We start from the raw sequence: 22909 nt of genomic DNA, 5'->3' as shown, positions 1-22909 counted from the left end.
AGCTCCATCGTGCACGAACCACATGTTGTGTCGTACTTGTAAAGGCACTTGTTCTAGCAGCACAGCTAGAGTATCCCGTATGAAATCATGATAACGTGCTCCATTGAGCGTACATACTGACGAATGCGCTCTAACATGGAAATTAAGCGTTTCAGGGCATGTGTCCAGATAACATTTTCTTTTTTTTGTGTTAGGAATGTTTCCTGAAAGTTTGGCCGTACCTTTTTGTAACACACTGTATATATATAGTAGTGTGGGCAGCGAGGAAAAGGAATTGGCGTTTTAGTTTGGCCCAAATGCGGTTTTTAAGGGCAAAACATAATTATATATATATATATATATATATATATATATATATATATATATATATAGAGAGAGAGAGAGAGAGAGAGAGAGAGAGAGAGAGAGAGAGAGAGAGAGAGGGGGGGGGGGGGTAACATTTCAGTGACCGAACGGACGGTACATAATGTTGTGAATATATACTTTTCACGGTTTCCATTTTCTCTTTTTTTTTTGGTTTTTCGCAGTTCAGCACACTTTCTTCCCATTTTCATACTTAAATCTGTGTTCAGTTTTTGGCGAGCTGTTCACTGGGTCATGTTTGCCGCTAAATCTGGGGGGGGGGGGGGGGGGGGCTGTGGTGAGTTTCTCTTGCTAGAATCACTGCGCTGTTTGTCCACCTGCGTGTATTGTCGGCAGCGCGACAAGTCGGCCGTGTCGTCACAAGGAAGATGGGAGCGGACGTCTAGGCGAATGGTGGGCCGAATTGTTTATTCGGTCGAAGGAAGTGTGGGGTAGGCGGCTCAGTTCTAGGAAAAAAGCTGCACGGAGCGGAAAGGTCACACTGCTCGCGCTGCTGCACTGCCCGCCAGGTAGGGGAGGATTTAGGGTCGGGGAGGGGACGGAGGGAGGGGAGTCACGTGACGTCGCAGCTGCGGCTCCTCCCGCCGGACAACCGTCAGTCGCTGGCTGACTGCGCAGCTGGAGAGTCGCTGGAGGTCCGCGCTCCATCCTCCACGGCAGAGCAGGCGCGTCCGCGTGTACACAGCAGGTAGGAGCTGTTCGCGGATGTATTACGAGGCATGAGGTCCCCAAGTGGTATATCAAAATACACGGGACCCTTTGTCCGGTCGTCATTAATCCGGATTCCTTTGTGTTTCCTTTCTAACTAGAAAATATGTTCACAGTCGATAGGGTACGATATATTTAATTAAATGAAACAAGTTTACTGTTACCAGTCACCGTTTTACTGTAATGTGAGCTGAAGGGATTTTTTTGTGTTGATGTAGGTTGGCATTGATTATCTGTAGTGTGAGATTTATTGGCACAGAGGAATAAAGGTTTTGTATGTCAAACGAGGCAAGTGTGTCTCCATCGGGTACTTGTATGTTTTTGACATATTGTGTGAATTCTGAGTATTTTATTGAGCTTGAATGTTAGGCTGTTCCTACAGTTCACTATGGGTCCTTTTTTTTTTTTGCATCTTACGTTGTGACCTAAGGCAAGGTTCTTGTGGCTCATTGTTACAATGTTTCGTGCTTCTTGGATGGTGAGTAGAAAGTTAATGTTGTTCGAAATGTGTTTAATCTCCTTTTGTATTCTGGCTGTTGGATCTTCATGTATTTGTTATGTTGCTGATTTGGAAGAAGTCTAGAGTTTTTTCTATGTATGTTCTGTCCATTACAACAGTCGTGTTGCCCTTGTCAGCTTTTACAATTATTGCATTATTCGTGTTTAATTTAGTCTTAATGGTACGTGTACGGGCTGCTTCTCTTTTCTTGTATGCTGGGAATGGTTTTGCAATTTCCTTTTCAATTATTTCGTTAATTTTGTGGCAGGCTGATATTCTGTCAGTTTGCTTCTTAAGGCGATGGTCGAGATCTGTGTGACACAAGTGATGATCTTCTCTCGGTTCTTTTGGTCCAGCGGAGCTTGAACGTTGTTTTAAGCCTTTGCATAGTAGAGCCTCTTCTTCTGCAGTGAATGTTATGTTCGTGTTGTTGAGGAAAGGTGTGTATAATGTGCGCTTCTTTTGGTTGTTTGGTTTGGGAGGTAATTGTTGCTTTATAAGATTGGCCAGTTTTTTCTTCTGTGTAGCTTTCGTTTCGAGTACGATCAACTCGGTGTACCCTTTCAGTTTTTCGGTTATGGAATCATGTTGTGACTGGTAACAGTAAACTTGTTGTTTCATTTAACAGTCACGGTAAAGCGTAACATAAAAATGTTCGCATTTACGATGTGTTTGTTTACACCGGATGCTGCATAGCGATAGCCGGGTCCACGTTTCGAGCTATCGACTACTAGTCAGTGTGGATCTGTTCCTCAAGGTACAGGCTGGCAATTATTGAACTACACTAACAAGGTAACCTCCCCATCGGACCCCCCCCCCCCCCCCCTCAGATTTAGTTATAAGTTGGTACATTGGATAGGCCTTGAAAAACTGGACACAGATCAATCGAGAAAACAGGAAGTTGTGGAACTACGAAAAAAATAAGCAAAATATACAACATAAACGATAATGTGAACCCAGAAACGCCGGGGTCCCGTGGTTAGCGTGAGCAGCTGCGGAACGTGAGGTCCTTGGTTCACGTCTTCCCTCGAGTGAAAAGTTTACTTTCTTTATTTTCGCAAAGTTATGATCTGTCCGTTCGTTTATTGACGTCTCTGTTCACTGTAATAAGTTCAGTGTCTGTTTTGCGACCGCACCGCAAAACCGAGCGTTTAGTAGACGTAAGGACGTGCCTCTCCAATATTCATTGACCTTATTGAGGTCGCGAGCTACATTTGCTGGTCTCATATTGCCCACGGAATACATCTCCCGTATTTAATGCACTCTCGTCCAAAGTAGCGAACAGTCAACTCTGCCAGGCAGGGAGGCTCGTTAGCAGGAATACTCTTCCGTGCGCTGTAGTCGACTGACGTCGTGTGTTTCGATGTTTGTTTAGGCGTGGCGTCTCCATACTACGGCGCAGTTACCTCGCATCGGACGGACAGATAATTGTCTGAAAATATAAAATTGAACTTTTCACTCGAGGGAAGCCTTGAACCAAAGACCTCTCATGCAGCAGGTACTCACGCTAACCACGAGACCACGCCGCTCCTGAGCTCACATTCTCCTTGATGTTGCCTATCTTGCACATGGACTACTGTTTGTATATTTTGCTTATTTTTATCATAGTTCCACACAACTTCTTGTTTTCTCGATTGATCTGTGTCCAGTTTTTCAAGGCCTATCCACTGTGCCAACTTACAACTAAATCTGAGGGGGGTGCGATGGGGAGGTTCCCTTGTAAGTAAAATCGTCATAACTTCTGAACGGTTTGCGTTAGGACGTTGAAGCTGCGCGGTTGGACGCAGGGCGCGGTGGGAATTAGTATGCGCCGTACGGTTTGGTTTAGGCACGAAGCCGACTTTCATTTGGATCGGTTCGTCAATAAGCAAAACTGGCGCTTTTTGGCGATCGAGAAGTCTCTTCACTCTCGGCGGGTGACTGGTGTGCTATGACCAGCCGCGGAATAATCGGTGCGATATTTCCTGATGGCAAGGTCACTACCGAACGGTAGGTGAAGGTTTTGGAAGATGATTTCATGTCCATTATCCAAAGAGAAGTCGGGTGATGCTGAGGGATTTAGATTAGGAATGGGACACTTAAAGCAGTAAATGAGTTTTGCTATTTGGGGACCGGAATAACTGATGATGGTCGCAGTAGAGAGGATATAAAATGTAGACTGGCGATGGCAAGGAAAGCGTTTCTCATGAAGAGATATTTGGTAACATCGACCTTAAATTTGCCAGGAAGTCTTTTCTGAAAGTATTTCAGCATGGGTTTCGAAAAAGACGGTCGTGTGAAACCCAGCTCGCGCTATTCGTCCACGAGACACAGAGGGCCATAGACACGGGTTCCCAGGTAGATACCGTGTTTCTTGACTTCCGCAAGGCGTTTGACACAGTTCCCCACAGTCGTTTAATGAACAAAGAGCATATGGACTATGTGACCAATTGTGTGATAGGATTGAAGAGTTCCTAGATAACAGAACGCAGCATGTCATTCTCAATGGAGAGAAGTCTTCCGAAGTAAGAGTGATTTCAGGTGTGCCGCAGGGGAGTGTCGTAGGACCGTTGCTATTCACAATATACATAAATGACCTGGTGGATGACATCGGAAGTTCACTGAGGCTTTTTGCAGTTGATGCTGTGGTTGTATCGATAGGTTGTAACAATGGCAAATTGTACTGAAATGCAGGAGGATCTGCAGCGAATTGACGCATGGTGCAGGCAATGGCAATTGAATCTCAATGTAGACAAGTGTAATGTGATGCGAATACATAGAAAGATAGGTCCCTTATCATTTAGCTACAAAATAGCAGGTCAGCAACTGGAAGCAGTTAATTCCATAAATTATCTGGGAGTAGGCATTAGGAGTGATTTAAAATGGAATGATCGTATAAAGTTGATCGTCGGTAAAGCAGATGCCAGACTGAGATTCATTTGAAGAATTCTAAGGAAATGCAATCCGACAACAAAGAAAGTAGGTTACAGTGCGCTTGTTCGCCCACTGCTCGAATACTGCTGAGCAGTGTGGGATCCGTACCAGACAGGGTTGATAGAAGAGTTAGAGAAGATGCAACGGAGAGCAGCGCGCTTCGTTACAGGATCATTTAGTAATCGCGAAAGCGTTACGGAGATGGTAGATAAACTCCAGTGGAAGACTCTGCAGGAGAGATGCACAGTAGCTCGGTACGGGCTTTTGTTAAAGCTCCGAGAACATACTTTCACCGAAGAGTCAAGCAGTATATTGCTCCCTCCTACGTGTATCTCACGAAGAGACCATGAGGATAAAATCAGAGAGATTAGAGCCCACACAGAAGCATACCGACGATTCTTCTTTCCACGTACAATACGAGACTGGAATAGAAGGGAGAACCGATAGAGGTACTCAGGGTACCCTCCGCCACACACCGTGAGGTGGCTTGTTGAGTATGGATGTAGATGTATGGAGTGTAGTCATATATGGAAGTGAAACATGGACGATAAATAGTTTGGACGAGAAGAGAATAGAAGCTTTCGAAATGTGGTGTTACAGAAGAATGCTGAAGATTAGATGGGTAGATCACGTAACTAATGAGGAGGTATTGAATAGAATTGGGAAGAACGTGAATTTGTCGCACAACTAGACTAGAAGGGATCGGTTGGTAGGACATATTCTGAGGCATCAAGGGATCACCAATTTAGTATTGGAGGGCAGCGTGGAGGGTAAAAATCGTAGAGGGAGACCAAGAGATAAATATACTAAACAGATTCAGGATGTAGGCTTCAGTAGGTACTGGGAGATAAAGAACCTTGCACTGGATAGAGTATCACGGAGAGCTGCATCAAACCAGTCTCAGGACCAAAACAACATCCAAAGTGACCCTGATTTCGACAAGATATGGTTCATGCTTGACCCCATCGAAGCAGGAGAGCGTTTGAGCTGCTGCAGGAGGTCTTTGGGGGACCGCATTCTCACTCTGCGGTACGCAGAGGCCGCTGACATGGCGTTGGCCGCCATATTATCCAGATCTGAACACACGCGACCCCTGTTTGTGGGATATACGAGACGTGTACAGCAAAAACACACAAACCATTGCTTGAAAAAGCTATTCAGGAGGTCATCGACGTTTCGACACTTCAGCGAATCATCCTGAATTTCGCTATTCGTCCGCTCCATATCATCGCCAATGATGGCTGGCTTATTGAACATGTCATATCCTAAATCCGAATATCTGTAGTGGCGTTTACATGTTGAATAAAGTGTGTGCACACGGTAGTTTGTAACTAATTTACCTTTTTCAATATAGTTCAACATTTGTCAGCATGTACGTCCACAGGATGCGTCTTTCGTCGCGCGCAATGGCAGACGCGCGGTAACAAAAAGGGACGATCAAAGAATTGTGTGCCGGCCGCTGTGGCCGTGGGGTTCTAGGCGCTACAGTCGGGAGTCGGACGACCGCTACGGTCGCAGGTTCGAATCCCGCCTCGGTCATGGATGTGTGTGACGTCCTTAGGTTAGTTAGGTTTAAGTAGTTCCAAGTTCTAGGGGACTGATCACCTCCGAAGTCCCATAGTGTTCAGAGCCATTTGAACCATTTCCTGCTTGGGAAAATGTAACAATAAGGCTGGCACTGAAATTTCATTAAGTAGTAAATGGTGGCTTATATACCACCTCGAACTGTTTGTTCCTCATTACAAGACAAAGCATTTCAGTTGTTTATTCCTGAAAAGAAAAACACTGAAGGGATGTTGTTAGCCGTTATGTGAAGGTTAGCTTTCAATGCGTCAATTGCATTTTGTTTACGGAACATAAATCATGAAAGGCGATATGTAGAAAAATATCCTCGCACACGACAAATTTTGGAGTTTCCTAGAAGCCAGAATCAACTAAGGTATAGGTTTTATTTTTCAGTTTTGTAGTTTTTGCATGTTCAGTGTACACCATTTCAGTTTTTAGTAGTTTTTTGAGGAGCTAAACTTTTTTGTTTGAATGTCAGGCTCCCCAGTTGCTGCGCTTTTAAGTCGCCATAGAATTGAATATTCGTCCACGGTTTTCATATATGCGGAAGCTTTTCGTACATTTTTGTCTTTCTTCTGAGTTTCTCTACTTCAAAACTTAGTGTATCTTATTCTTTACAAAAGTAAAGGCACCCAGGAGAACTCTCCATCCGTCTCTGTCTTGGGCCACTGCCTCGCTTGCGCCCACGTCTTGACAACTCTTTTTGCTTTCCCTTCCCCTTCCACTGTCCTCTTCCACGTGCCCCTTCGTCTTCCTCTCTTCCTTGTTCCCTGGGGAGTCCATTCCAATGCTTTTTTTCTCGATGGCTCCATCTGGTTTTCTCAAGGTGTGTCCCAACCAGCCCCACTTTCTCTCTCGTATCTGGTCTTCTATAGGTATCTGCTTTGTTATTCGCCAGAGCTCCTCATTACATATTTTTTCTGGCCACCAGATATTCGTGATGCGTCGAAGACATCTATTTATGAAGCTTTGTAACTGGGATGTCATCTTCTTATCCACTTTCCAGCTTTCACTTGCGTACAAAAGGACAGCCTTCACATTTGTATTAAAAATACGGATTTTTGTTTTGTACGTGATATTTCTATTTTTCCATATTGGATACAATTGTATGAAGGCAGCATTTGCCTTTTTAATGCAGTTTTTCACGTAATCTCCAGCTCCACCATCTTCCGCCACTATACAACCCAGATACAGGAATGAGTTGACAGTCTCCACCCGCTGCTCGCTTATTAACAATGGCACCTCCATGTTCCCTGAATTTCCTCTCATTTCCTTTGTTTTGCCTGTATTTATCTTGAGGCCATCAATCTCTGCTTCTTCTTTCAGCAAATCTAATTTAGCTTGCATATCAGTCAGCCTCGGAGCTAATAAAAATATGTCGTCTGCAAAATCCAAATCCCTCCAGACGTTCATGGATCCCTCACTGGATTCCTCGTCTCCTGCCTGCTGTGACTCTTCTCATAAAAGTCTAGAACGAGTACAGAAAGTGTTGGTGACAAAATGCAATCCTGCCGGGCTCCAGTTGTTACTTTTATGGGCTCTGTGATATTTCCCTTGTGGAGTACGCAGCATTTGTAGCCATCATAGAGTTTTATGGTGTTTACAATCTTCTGTGGCATGCCATACTTACGCAACATCTGCCAGAGCACTTTGTTTCACGGAATCGAAGGCCTTTTGAAAATCAATGAATGCCAGGTACATGGTTGCTTGGCATTCTTTGCTTTGCCCCTAAAATGATCCTAAGAGTGTTAATATGTTAAACACAACTGCGTTGTGCCCTAAAACCGGCCTGTTCCTTACACAGTCGCTTCTCAAGGGATTCTTTAATTCTGTTTAAGATAATTGGTATGATTGGAGACCTTTTACATAACACCTGACGACCAGGGTAACAGTTCTCGAATTTTTGTTTTAATAGTCTTCAGAACAGGACACTCCGTGCGACTTTCTTCTGTGTCTGTAATCATCTATAAACTCAGCTGTGCTTTCTTTGCATGCAGCAGACATTATTTCGCATAATCCGTTTCACAGCATAACCTCAATACATTACGCATTGCCCTAAGCTACGTGTCGCGTGCTAAAAAGCGCACGGCCATCATTTCCAGGAAATGCGTGTGCATAGTTGCGCTGTCGGAATTGCCCTTTTGTTTCTATTTGGAGTGTGCGCCAGTGAAACGGCTTCGAAACGAAAGAAAGTAGCTGTTCCGATGCACAAAAAGTTGAAAGGACGAATCAGAATAGACCAATTGTCGCTGAACTACCGCCCGAACTGGAGTTAATAAAGTATCCATGCGCCCAGCGGTTTTCAGCCATATTTTATAATAATATGCCTCCAGTACCTAACAATCGAAACGATAAACGTCAACTAAGGTTTCCACAAGTTATTGCAACTAGTCGCCTTGTTTTATTATTCAGTTTTTATTTTCCAGTATCGGTTTCGAATCGCCTAGCGACTCATCCGATGGTACATATTCACTGCATGGTTCAAACGTTCGTGGGAGCAGAATCTATAGACGAAACATATCACCACTGAATTTGGCGAGACTTGTTCACATTAGGAGATCGATGCTTGCACGTTACGTTTATACACGGTGTTATAAAAAGGTACGGCCAAACTTTCAGGAAACATTCCTCATACAAATAAAGAAAAGATGTTATGTCGACATGTGTCCGGAAACGCTTAATTTCCATGTTAGAGCTCATTTTAGTTTCGTCAGTATGTACTGTACTTCCTCGATTCACCGCCAGTTGGCCCAATTGAAGGAAGGTAATGTTTACTTCGGTGCTTGTGTTGACATGCTACTCATTGCTCTGCAGCACATCAGTACGTAGCATCAACAGGTTAGTGTTCATCACGAACGTGGTTTTGCAGTCAGTGCAATGTATACAAATGCCGATTTGGCAGATGCCCATTAGATGTGTGGATTAGCACCGGGCAATAGCTGTGGCGCGGTACGTTTGTATCGAGACAGATTTCCAGAACGAAGGTGTTCCGACAGGAAGACGTTCGAAGGAATTGATCGGCGTCTTAGGGAGCACGGAATATTCCAGCCTATGACTCGCGGCTGGGGAAGACCTAGAACGACGAGGACACCTGCAATGGACGAGGCAATGCTTCGTGCAGTTGACGATAACCCTAATGTCAGTGTCAGAGTAGTTGCTGCTGTACAAGGTAACGTTGACCACGTCACTGTATGGAGAGTGCTACGGGAGAACCAGTTGTTTCCGTACCGTCTACAGCGTGTGCAGGCACTATCAGCAGCTGATTGGCCTCCACGGGTACACTTCTGCGAATGGTCCTTCCAACAATGTCAATCCTCATTTCAATGCAAACGTTCTCTTTACGGATGATCAAACTAAATTTTCGCAATCAACATTTGTGGGCTGACGAGAATCGGCACGTAATTGTGCTATCGTCATCAACACAGATTTTCTGTGAAGGTTTGGGCAGGCATTGTTCGTGATGTCTCGATTGGGCCCCATGTTCTTCCACCTACGCTCAATGGAGCACCTTATCATGATTTTATACGGGATACTCTACCTGTGCTGCTAGAACATGTGCCTTTACAAGTACGACACAACATGTGGTTCATGCACGATGGACCTCCTGCACATTTCACTCGAAATGTTCGTACTCTTCTCAACAACAGATTCGGTGACTGACGAATTGGTAGAGACGGACCAATTCCGCGGCCTCCACGCTCTCCGGACCTCAACCCTCTTGACTTTCATTTATGGGGGCATTTGAAAGCTCTGGTATACGCAACCCCGGTACCAAATGTAGAGACTCTTCTTGCTCGTATTGTGGACGGCTGTGTTACAATACGCCATTCTTCAGGGCTGCACACCGCTTCAGGGATTCCGTGCGACGGAGGGTGGATGCATGTATCCTCGCTAACGGAGAACATTTTGAACATTTGATGTAACAAAGTGTTTGAAGTCATGCTGATACATTCTGTTGCTGTGTGTTTCCATTCCACGAGTAATGTGATTTGAAGAGAAGTAATAAAATGAGCTCTAACATGGAAGTTAAGCGTTTCCGGACACATGTCCACATAACATATTTTCTTTCTTTGTGTGTGAGGAATGTTTCCTGAAAGTTTGGCCGTACCTTTTTGTAACACCCTGTATATTTTCTGCCACAAACGCGTGAAACGTGCAGTCAACGTCTACCACCTGATGAGGAGTCGGTAGGCGATTCTAGACCGTTAGTGCAAAATAAAAATTGAGTGGTAAAATAAAAGGCGACTGACTGCAGTAATTCCGGAAACCTTTCTGCATGCACTGTGGATAAACGTTTTGACGTCAACTAACGTTAAAAGTTTCTCTTACTCAGCAGTAGACAAAAATAATTACAGTGATAGTAATATTTTAAGACGTGTTTAATTTTAATTGACGTGGGCACATCCGGTTGTGAGCTGTGTAAACTTCGCCGCTTACGTTAGGGGCGAGCGGCCTACCGGTGATTGGTTACAGGATGTGATGGAGGGGGGGGGGGGGGGGGGAGGGCGCTTGCAGTGCTGACAACTCAAGGACGTGCGCAGCGCTTATAGATCTCCTGCCGTGGTTTACATTACAAGTACTAAGCTAATTAAAGAGACCTTTGGAGAGAAGAGAATCACTCGTATGAATATCAAGAGCTCAGATTGCAACCCAGTACTAAGCAAAGAAGGGAAGGCAGAAAGGTGGAAGGAGTATATAGAGGGTTTATACATGGGCGATGTACTTCAGGACAATATTATGGAAATGGAAGAGGATGTAGATGAAGACGAAATGGGAGATACGATACTGCATGAAGACTTTGACAGAGCACTGAAAGACCTGAGTCGAAACAAGGCCCCGGGAATAGACAACATTCAATTAGAACTACTGACCGCCTTGGGAGAGCCAATCATGACAAAACTCTACCAGCTGGTGACCAAGATGTATGAGACAGGCGAAATACCCTCAGACTTCAAGAACAACATAATAATTCCAATCCCAAAGAAATCAGGTGTTGACAGATGTGAGAATTACCGAAACATCAGTCTAATAATCAAAAGCTGCAAAATACTAACGCGAATTCCTTATAGACGAATGGAAAAACTGGTAGATGCGGACCTCGGGGAGGATCAGTTTGGATTCCGTAGAAATGTTGGAACACCTGAGGCAATACTGACCTCACGACTTAACTTAGAAGAAAGATTAGGAAAAGGCAAACCTACGTTTCTAGCATTTGTTCTATGTACTGACTGGGCAGAAAATCCTAAGAAATTTTGGTCCTATGTCAAAGCGGTAGGTGGATCAAAACAAAATGTTCAGACACTCTGTGACCAAAATGGTACTGAAACAGAGGATGACAGACTAAAGGCCGAATTACTAAATGTCTTCTTCCAAAGCTGTTTCACAGAGGAAGACTGTACTGTAGTCCCTTCTCTAGATTGTCGTACAGATGACAAAATGGTAGATATCGAAATAGACGACAGTGGGATAGAGAAACGATTAAAATCGCTCAAAAGAGAAAAGGCCGCTGGACCTGATGGAATACCAGTTCGATTTTACACAGAGTACGCGAAGGAACTTGCCCCCCTTCTTGCAGCGGTGTACCGTAGGTCTCTAGAAGAGCGAAGCGTTCCAAAGGATTGGAAAAGGGCACAGGTCATCCCCGTTCTCAAGAAGGAACGTCGAACAGATGTGCAGAACTATAGACCTATATCTCTAACGTCGATCAGTTGTAGAATTTTGGAACACGTATTATGTTCGAGTATAATGTCTTTTCTGGAGACTAGAAATCTACTCTGTAGGAATCAGCATGGGTTTCGAAAAAGACGATCGTGTGAAACCCAGCTCGCGCTATTCGTCCACGAGACTCAGAGGGCCTTAGACACGGGTTCACAGGTAGATGCCGTGTTTCTTGACTTCCGCAAGGCGTTTGACACAGTTCCCCACAGTCGTTTAATGAACAAAGTAAGAGCATACGGACTATCAGATCAATTGTGTGATTGGATTGAGGAGTTCCTAGATAACAGAACGCAGCATGTCATTCTCAATGGAGAGAAGTCTTCCGAAGTAAGAGTGATTTCAGGTGTGCCGCAGGGGAGTGTCATAGGACCGTTGCTATTCACAATATACATAAATGACCTGGTGGATGACATCGGAAGTTCACTGAGGCTTTTTGCAGATGATGCTGTGGTGTATCGAGAGGTTGCAACAATGGAAAATTGTACTGAAATGCAGGAGGATCTGCAGCGAATTGACGCATGGTGCAGGGAATGGCAATTGAATCTCAATGTAGCGAAGTGTAATGTGATGCGAATACATAGAAAGATATGTCCCTTATCATTTAGCTACAAAATAGCAGGTCAGCAACTGGAAGCAGTTAATTCCATAAATTATCTGGGAGTACGCATTAGGAGTGATTTAAAATGGAATGATCATATAAAGTTGATCGTCGGTAAAGCAGATGCCAGACTGAGATTCATTGGAAGAATCCTAAGGAAATGCAATCCGACAAGAAAGGAAGTAGGTTACAGTACGCTTGTTCGCCCAATGCTTGAATACTGCTCAGCAGTGTGGGATCCGCACCAGGTAGGGTTGATAGAAGAGATAGAGAAGATCCAACGGAGAGCAGCTCGCTTCGTTACAGGATCATTTAGTAATTGCGAAAGCGTTACGGAGATGATAAACTCCAGTGGAAGACTCTGCAGGAGAGACGCTCAGTAGCTCGGTACGGGCTTTTGTTGAAGTTTCTAGAACATACCTTCACCGAAGAGTCAAGCAGTATATTGCTCCCTCCTACGTATATCTCGCGAAGAGACCATGAGGATAAAATCAGAGAGATTAGAGCCCACACAGAAGCATACCGACAATCCTTCTTTCCACGTACAATACGAGACTGGAATAGAAGGGAGAACCGATAGAGGTACTCAGGGTACCCTCTGCCACACACCGTCAGGTGGCTTGCGGAGTACGGATGTAGATGTAGATAGATTGTGACTTCTAGAAAGCTTTTGACAATGTTGACTGGAATACCCTCTTTCAAATTCTGAAGGTGGCAGGGGTAAAATACAGGGAGCGAAAGGCTATTTACAATTTGTACAGAAACCAGATAGCAGTCATAAGAGTCGAGGGGCATGAAAGGGAAGCAGTGGTTGGGAAGGGAGTGAGACAGGGTTGTAGCCTCTCCCCGATGTTATACAATCTGTATATTGAGCAAAAAACAAAAGAAAAATGCGGAATAGGTATTAAAATTCATGGAGAAGTAAAAACTTTGAGGTTCGCCGATGACATTGTAATTCTGTGAGAGACAGCAAAGGACCTGTAAGAGCAGTTGAACGGAATGGACGGTGTCTTGAAAGGAGGATATAAGATGAACATCAACAAAAGCAAAACGAGGATAATGGAATGTAGTCAAATTAAATCGGGTGATGCTGAGGGAATTAGATTAGGAAATGAGACACTTCATGTAGTAAAGGAGTTTTGCTATTTAGGAAGTAAAATAACTGATGATGGTCGAAGTAAAGAGGATATAAAATGTAGACTGTCAATGGCAAGGAAAGCGTTTCTGAAGAAGAGAAATTTGTTAACATCGAATATAGAGATTGGAATACGTCAAGCAAATGATTGAGGACGTAGTTTGCAAGTGCTATTCTGAGATGAAGAGGTTAGCACAGGAAAGGAATTCGTGGCGGGCTGCATCAAACCAGTCAGACTGATGACCAAAAAAAAAGGAGGCTAGGCCATACATCATTGGTCCCGCGTTGCGTCGAGTATTCTGTCCGAAATTACATGCTGGCCAGTAGCAGCAACATCTACATCTAACACATACTCCGCAAGCCACCTGACGGAGTGTGGCGGAGGGTACCTTGATCACCTCTATCGGTTCTCCCTTCTATTCCATTTTCGTATTGTTCGTGGAAAGAAGGATTGTCGGTATGCCTCTGTGTAGGCTCTAATATCTCTGGTTTTATCCTCATGGTCTCTACTCGAGATATACGTAGGAGGGAGCAATATATTGCATGACTCTTCGGTGAAGGTATGTTCTCGAAACTTCAACAAAAGCCCATACCGAGCTACTGAGCGTCTCTCCTGCAGAGTCTTCCACTGGAGTTTATCTATTATCTCCGTAACGCTTTCGCGATTACTAAATGATCCTGTAAAGAAGCGCGCTGCTGTCCGTCGGATCTTCTTTCTCTCTTCTGTCAACCCTATCTGGTACGGATCCCACACTGCTGAGCAGTATTCGAGCAGTGAGCGAACAAGCGTACTGTAACCTACTTCCATTGTTTTCGGATTGCATTTCCTTAGGATTCTTCCAATGAATCTGTCTGACGTCTGCTTTGCCGACTATCAACTTTATATGATCATTCCATTTTAAATCACTCCTAATGCCTACTCCCATATAATTTATGGAATTAATCATGTAGATTTATGTACATCATCTTTTTGAAGAACGCCGATGTGATGAAATAGTACACTATTTGCATTTAAAATTTGTTTTTTAACACAACTGGTGTGCTATTTCTTCATATCGGATACCTTGTTATCCCACTTACACCGCCACCCCCAGTGCAATAGGACTTTTTTTGTGCCACCTATACTTGCTTCACACAGAGACAATGGACGTGACGGAAGCTCAAAAAGTATTAAGACTCTTTCACACAGTGAGAGAAAAATTATGTCTACTATAGTTTCAAAAGGGTAACGGCCTTGGCCGTTAGTTCACCGGAGTTAAGCGCTGCCGGGCGTGGCCGACACTTGGATGGGTGACCATCCGTTCCGCCATGCGCTGTTACCATTTTTCGGGGTGCACTCAGCCTCGCGATGCCAATTGAGGAGCCACTCGACAATAGTAGCGGCTCCGTTCATAGAAAACCATCGCATCGGCCGGAAGAGCGGTGTGCTGACCACACGCCCCTCTTATCTGCATACTCCCCTGAGGATGACACGGCGGTCGGATGGTCCCGATGGGCCACTTGTGGCCTGAAGACGGAGTGCTTACAATTTCAAAAGAACAACAAATATTTATTGAAAATTGCGAACAAAATATAATATAAAAATATCTGCACTCGATACTACCATTTCGATTTTGATCGATATTTTATCAACAGCCGTACTTGTGTCTGTGGCGTGCACACCGGCACTGACGATTTCTGAAACAATTCAGTAATATATTCTGGAAACGAAACATTTATTTTGTATCTTATTGTTTCCCTGGTTGATAGTGAAGTAGATACTTTTCCATTATTAGTCATTATTACGCTACTTAGAATTAAAGTACTCATCGAACTTCATATGTAGAGCCTGGCTTTAAGAGTGAGTCACTGACTCTCCGTGATTACTCTGCCATTCACAATAAAGTGCCTGGCAGGGGGATCAATGAACCACCTTCACTCTGTCTCTCTACCGTTCCACTCTCGAAAGGCGCGCGGCAAAAACGAGCACTTAAATTTTTCATTACGAGCCTAGATTTCTCTTACTTTATCGTGATCATTTCTCCCTATGGAGGTGGGTGCCAGCAGAATGTTATCGCAATTGGAGGAGAGAACAGGTGATCGAAATTTCACGAGAAGATCCCGTCGCAACGAAAAATGCCTTTGCTTTAATGATTGCTACTCCAATTCGCGTATCATTTCTGTGACACTATCTCCTCTATTTCGCGATAGTACAAAACGAACTGCCCTTCTTTGCACTTTTTCGATGTCATCTGTCAGTCGCACCTGATGCGGATCCCACACCGCACAGCAGTACTCCAGAACAGGGCGGACAAGCGTGGTGTAGATCTGTTGCACCTTCTAAGTGTTCTGCCAGTGAATCGCAGACTTTGGTTTGCTCCTCCCACAACATTATTTACGTGATCGTTCCAATTTAGTTTATTTGTAATTGTAATCGCTAAGTACTTAGTTGTATTTACAGCCCTCAGTTTTGTGTGACTTATCACGTAATCGAAATTTCGCTAATTTCTTTTAGCACTCGTGTGAATAACTTCACACTTTTTTTTCAGGGTCAATTGCCACTTTTCGCACCGTACTGATATCTTATCTAAATTATTTTACAAGTCGTTTTGGTCATCTGATGACTTTACAAGACGATAAATGACAGCATCATCTGCAAACGATCTAATAGGGCTACTCGGATTGTCTCATATGTTGTGAATAAAGACCAGAAACAAGAGGGCCTATAACGCTTCCTTGGGGAACGCCGGATATTACTTCTGTTTTACTCGATTTTCCGTCTCTTACTACGAACTGCGACCTTTCTGACTGGAAACCACGAATCCTGACGCGCGACTGAGGCGGTAGTCTAACCGGCGTAGTGCTGCATACTAAGTGCCGCTGACGTGCAGAAACTGCGTCAAAAGCCTAAAAAAGCGTCCTCTTATAGTCCCCCAGTTTAGGCTGCATGCACTCGAAGCAGAGCATCCTCTAATCAATGGCGTATTTACGAGGGCGCACTCACAAAAACTGGAACTTTTTAAACTTTATTTTCAAATTGTTTACAAAAGTACCTTATCCCCTTGAAGATGCTCTCCAGTACAAGTAACACATTTGTTCCACTGATGCTCCCGCTCAACGAAACATTTTTTGTAGTCATCTGTATAAATGGCGGACAGACCCTCCCTCGCTTTTCGCCCCCCCCCCCCCCCCCCCCCCCCTTGACTTGTCCAGTGTTGTCATACCGGCGTCCTTTCATGCCCCTTTTCATGTGTGGGAATAAGAAAAAGTCGCATAGAAAATGGCGTATTTAGGAGGAGGCACTAAAAAAGTGGAATTATTTTTCAAAAACTTTATTTTCTAATTGTTTACAAAACTACCTTATCCCCTTCATGACACTCTCCAGGATACTCTCCAGTACAAGTAACACATTTGTTCCACTGATGCTCCTGCTCAACGAAACATTTTTTGTAGTGATCCTTATAAATGGCCGACAGACCCTCCTCGTTTTTCTTTTTCTTTTCCTTTTCCTTCACTTTTCCAATGTTGTCACATCGATGTTCTTTCATGCCCCTTTCCATGGGTGGAAATAAGAAAAAGTCGCATAGAGCTAGGCCAAGTGAATAAGGTGCATGGGGCATTGGAACCTTGGCATTTTTAGCCAAAAATTGTGTAACTGAAATGGCTGTGTGTGCAGGTGCGTTGTCATCCTCGAAGAACCAGCCTCCTGTCTACCACAAATCGGGTCTTTTTTTTACGACGACTGTTGCGCGACCCTCTTAAAACTTCCAAATAAAAGGTTTGATTTGCTGTCTGACTCGATGGAACATACTCTGAATGAAGTTCTTAATGCAGCTTTTCACGGATGATGCTGTAGTATACAGAGAAACTGCAGCATTAGAAAACTGTAGCGAAATGCAGGGAGATCTGCAGCAGATAGGCACTTGGTGCAGGGAGTGGCAACTGACCCTTAACATAGACAAATGTAATGTATTCCGAATACATAGAAAGAAGGATCCTTTATTGTATGATTATATGATAGCGGAACAAACACTGGTAGCAGTTACTTTTGTAAAATATCTGGGACTATGCGTGAGGAACGATTTGAAGTGGAATGATCATACCAAATTAATTGTTGGTAAGGTGGGTGCCAGGTTGAGATTCATTGGTAGACTCCTTAGAAAATGATCAACAAAGGAGGTGGCTTACAAAACACTGGTTCGACCTATACTTGAGTATTGCTCATCAGTGTCCGATCCGTACCAGGTCGGGTTGACACAAGAGATACAGAAGATCCACAGAAGAGCGGCGCGTTTCGTCACAGGGTTATTTGGTAACCGTGATAGCATTACGGAGATGTTTAGCAAACTATAGTGGCAGATTCGCCAAGAGAGGCGCTCTGCATCGCGGTGTAGCTCGCTCGCCAGGTTTCGAAAGGGTGCGTTTCTGGATGAGGTATCGAATATATTACTTCCCCCTACTTATACCTCTCGAGGAGATCGCGAATGTAAAATGAGAGAGATTCGAGCGTACACGGAGGCTTTCACGCAGTCGTTCTTTCCACGAACCGTACGCGACTGGAACAGGAAAGGGAGGTAATGACAGTGGCACGTAAAGTACCCTCCGCCACACACCGTTGGGTGGCTTGCGGAGTATAAATGTAGATGTACATCTTTGGCATAAGAAAATCAGCATGTCTTTGATGTCTGATTTCACTTGAGGACTTTTTTTGGACAGGGTGACAATATCTTCCATTGGCTTGCCTGTTACTTTGTTCCCGGGGCGTAGCCACAGCACCATGACTCATCACCAGTAATGACCTTTGACAGAAAATCTGCATCACTTTGAAGCTGTTGTTCAAAATATGACATGTTTCAACTTGACATTGCTTCTGATTGCCAGCCAGATCCAAGGAACAAACTTGGCAGGAGCCCTTTTCATTCTCAAATCTTCCGAACTCCAAGATAACCCACTAATCAGTTGATCAATTGTTTGTCCAGAGCAAGCTCTCCAATTTATTTCAATATTTTCACAGGCTCGGGCAGTCGATGGACGTCCAGAATGAGGTTTGCAATCAGTCGACATGTCGACATTTTTAAATAGAGCAAACCACTCGTACACTTCAGCTTTCCCTATAGCGTCACCTGGTTAAGCTGTTTTCAACATTAAAACTGTTTCAGTAGCTTTTTACTGAATAGAAAACTATTTCACAGATGCACGTTGTTCATTTGAATTTACCATCGTAAAGAAACGAACAAAACAGCAAAAAGCGATCACTGCAGATAAACAGAACAAGGCAGATCGACAACACAAACGGCACTGAACTGGCAATGAGTTGCGGTATAGACGCCTAGCGGCAGAAATGCGTGCTACACAAGTTCCGCCCACGGCAATGTTGTTCCGTTTTTATTTTTTTTCGGGGGGCGGGGGGCATACCATCGTACCTATACTGCATCTAACACCCTTCTCATCTGTAGCGTGTAATCTGTATTCCCAAAAAATCAAGGAACTGTTACCGGTATTATTGCTTTGACATCAGTTTAAAGAGAACCCGAGTACAGATGAAATTTGTAGTTTCGAATATTAATCTCTAACGGCGCAATGTATAAACATGGCTGACTGGAGACCAAATTTGACATCAGATCAGAAAGTGAACTATGTTCAGGACTCAGCCCTATTCCATAACGCTAAACGTGGATCCATCGAAACAGGTTTAGATTTGAATTCAGGCAGCATTTAACTCTGATTGGTAACATGGCTAAAATCAGCTATCGACACGATTAGTGCGCTTCGAACGCAGATATTTATCGAACGTGGTAGATACGCAGTATTTTTACTATCGGTGTCGTGCTATAATCAGTGGAGCAAGTAAACAGAAAAAGGAGCGACTACCCAGAGACAAAAAAAATGAAATGATCATGTGGCGTTGTTGCGTTTGAGGCCCCATCCGGGGAAGTTCGGCGGACTCTTATTCCGGTCGGCGACAAATTGTGCTACTTGCGTACTGGTGACGAGAATGAAATAACAACACTTTTTTCTTTTTTTAGTTTCCCATCTCCCCTTACAGCCCTTTCTACTCTCACCGAAATTGCCTTCATCGACGAAATTCAAGTCCTTCAAGTTAACACAAAAAAAATGTTGCTGTTAACTTCCTCCAACAGCAACTTAAAAACAACTTCTAAACCGCCGTAGGACTGTACCGTTGACGGAGTCAAACATTATAATCGCCAACGCAGATACAGCGATAGCGGTAAGACAGAGTCGGTCATCGACTGCGATTAAATATAAAATGATGCTCTCTTAACAAAGATTGAGAGGCACGAAAATTATTTACCATTTACGGAATAAAGTAAATAAGCTCCTTCACAGATATGAGAATGGTGAAAAGTCTAAGTGCTCACACCAGAAATTAGTCTTCAGAAGTGAAACAGAAAAGAAAATTGAAGGGGAAAAATAATGAAAAGCCCCTCAACGCTCAACAAAGGGTTACGACCAGAAAACAAACTAAATCAACTCGCCACATGTTCAGATCATGGAAAAAAGTAAAGAAAAGAAAACAAAAAGAAGCCATAGATAGATATAAACACACATACCAAAGACCCACGTACGCACGCCCGCGTACGCACGCCCGCGTACGCACGCCCGCGTAGATGTTAGTGTCGCCCAGTCCACGAGTGGAGAAATCTCCTACCTGGCCGAGAATCGAACCTGGGCCTGCTGCATGGACAGGCAAGCACATTACAACTCAGCTAAGCAGAGGGACGCGTCATCAAACCATGCTACAGACCATCAGAGGTACAGGAGCTGGTGCCCCTTAGTGGTTCTGTTTATGACGTTACAAACTTTCTAAGATGATGGATAAATGTATGAATCTGAGGTAAGGGTCTCTGCACTGCAAACGAACTAGTCGAAAGTTGTAAGGGAAAAGCGTTCTGATGCTTCTGGCAGTGGAACACGTGTACTGGTACTGTTCTTGCTAACATTGTAGGGTCGCCAAATTCCAGAGGTGGTAGTGTGGATCAAGACAAGGAAGAGCAGTCCGGTAAACACGGCCCCTAAGGAACTATCAGCGGTCGTTGCTCTTTGCTACTGCGAAACACACCTCCAATGAACAGCTGTTCATAGCTCTTGTGTGTTTATTTTAGAGCCCATGTTCAACAGAAAATTATTTTGGTCCAAACGACCACCTCTGAAAGTTGTTTACCCTAATATCTTTGGAACAACCGTATAACCACTGCTTTTATTGCACTGTCGCAGTTACCAGAACGATTTTCGCTTTTAACGTTCTACTCGATAGTTTCTAGTAAAACGACACTTGCCTCAAATTTACAAATTTATCCTTCACCATCGTCCTTGGAAGTTTGTAAGTCTCGGAATCACTATTTATAAATACGAGGGTCATTCAATAATTAAAGACACAAATTGGTCTGAGGCAAAAACCGTTAGCAGGATAAGTTTGGTACTTACAGCCATTAAAGTTCGCATGACTGAGATGAGCACTGACCAACTCGAAACGTCCACATAAGTTGAACCACGTTCTGTAATTCGTTTTTTACCTGCTGAAGGCGAGAAACCAATGAATATATACTGTAGAATGTCTAACGTTTATGGTGAAGGCTGTATGAATCGTGCAAATTTTTTACAGGTGGGTAGAGCAGTTCAAAAATGGTCGCGACTCAGTGACTGACGAGCACAGTTCTGGCCGACCAGCTGCAGTTTCAATTCCCTCACTCGAAACTCGAATTGAAGCCATTATGCGTGCCGCCCGCCGTGTGACTGCGGGAATGATAGTTGATGAGGTTCAAGTTAGTACTGGTACAGTTCGTAACATTATCTGTAACAAGCCGAAGTACCGCAAAATATGTGCAAGATGAGTCCGACAGGAGTTGACGCGGCTACACAAAGAAACACGGTTGACAGTGTAGACGGAGCTAAAGGAACGTTATGAAAGAGAAAGTGAGCACTTTCTCAAGAAAATTTGAACTTGTGACGAACCTTTGGTTCACTACTATTATGATGGTTCAAATGGCTCTGAGCACTATGGGACAACTTCTGAGGTCATCAGTCGCCTAGAACTTAGAACTAATTAAACTAACTAACCTAACGGATTCGAACCTGCGACCGTAGCGGGCTCTCGGTTCCAGACTGTAGCGCCTAGAACCGTATGGCCACTTCGCGGGGGAAGGGGTTGCAGGAAAATGAGGACGTGAGGAAGTTTTTGCGAAATTGGTTCAAATATCAAGACATAGTTCTTTGCAGCCAATATAAAAAGCTTGTAGCCCGTTAGAACAAGTGTAGAAAGGTTCAAGGGGATTCTGTTGAAAAGCAGAAAAAGTATTGTTTTGTAAAAATAAAAGCTTTTTTGTCAAAACCAATTTGTCCCTTTAATTATTGAACGATCCTCGTACATTTACAGGCGCTGGGGCCTATAAATTTGGAATGTACAAATTTTCACAGAAGAAATTAGCATCTTGATTCATTTCTTCAGCCATAGGTAGGTTATACATACAGGCGTTGGAGACGAAGTTCTTGTACGAATGTCGGTCAAGAGATGGGCTGTGGTGTTGAAGATTGCAATGCTTAGATGTTAGAGTCCGTTCATCATAACAATTATCCTGATGTAAACAAACACAAACGCGATGACTGATCAGCAGCTGTTCTCTCGTACCCTGGTTTTCTTCCGCTCTTGGAGGCACGGCCAAGTTATGTATTACATATTTTATTAGTTTGTCTCTCTAAATGAAACTTTAAGACATTGTAATGTATTAACAGCAGTCAGGGTTTTTCTTAATCATACCGGGTGATCAAAAAGTCAGTATAAACGTGAAAACTGAATAAATCACGGAATAATGTATATAGAGAGGTACAAATTGACACAAACGCTTGGAATGACATGGGGTTTTATAAGAACAAAAAAAAAATACAAACTTTCAAAAAGTGTCAGACAGATGGCGCTTCATCTGATCAGAATAGCAATTTTTAGCATAACAAAGTAAGACAAAGCAAAGATGATGATGATCTTTACAGAAAATGCTCAATATGTCCATCATTCCTCAACAATAGCTGTAGTCGAGCAATAATGTTGTGAACAGCGCTGTAAAGCATGTCCGGAGTTATGGTGAGGCATTGGCGTCGGATGGTGTCTTTCAGCACCCCTAGAGATGTCGGTTGATCGCGATACACTTGCGACTTCAGGTAACCCCAAAACCAATAATCGCACGGACTGAGGTCTGGGGACCTGGGAGGCCAATCATGACGAAAGTGGCGGCTGAGCACACGATCATCACCAAACGACACGTGCAAGAAATCTTTCACGCGTCTGCAATACTTTTTTTTCCTAATAAAACCACCATGTCATTCCAAGCATGTGTGTCAATTTTTACCTCTCTATCTACATTATTCCGTGGTTTATTAAGTTTTCAAATTTATACTGACTTTTTGATCACCCGGT

At 43.7% G+C, this 22909-nt stretch overlaps 1 protein-coding gene across 1 annotated transcript in view; it reads left to right on the top strand.

The window, feature by feature from the left end:
- The first annotated feature begins 940 nt into the window (after positions 1–940).
- Positions 941–22909, top strand: part of LOC126295425 (poly [ADP-ribose] polymerase tankyrase-1-like) — a 93231-nt gene continuing 71262 nt past the window's right edge. The window contains exon 1 of the mRNA XM_049987909.1: positions 941–1051. The gene's annotated coding sequence lies outside the window, so the exon portion shown is untranslated. The remainder of the gene's footprint in view (positions 1052–22909) is intronic.

Source organism: Schistocerca gregaria, chromosome 11 (assembly GCF_023897955.1).
Source record: "Schistocerca gregaria isolate iqSchGreg1 chromosome 11, iqSchGreg1.2, whole genome shotgun sequence".
Lineage (NCBI taxonomy): Eukaryota > Metazoa > Arthropoda > Insecta > Orthoptera > Acrididae > Schistocerca > Schistocerca gregaria.
This window is presented reverse-complemented; position numbering and strand designations above follow the sequence as displayed.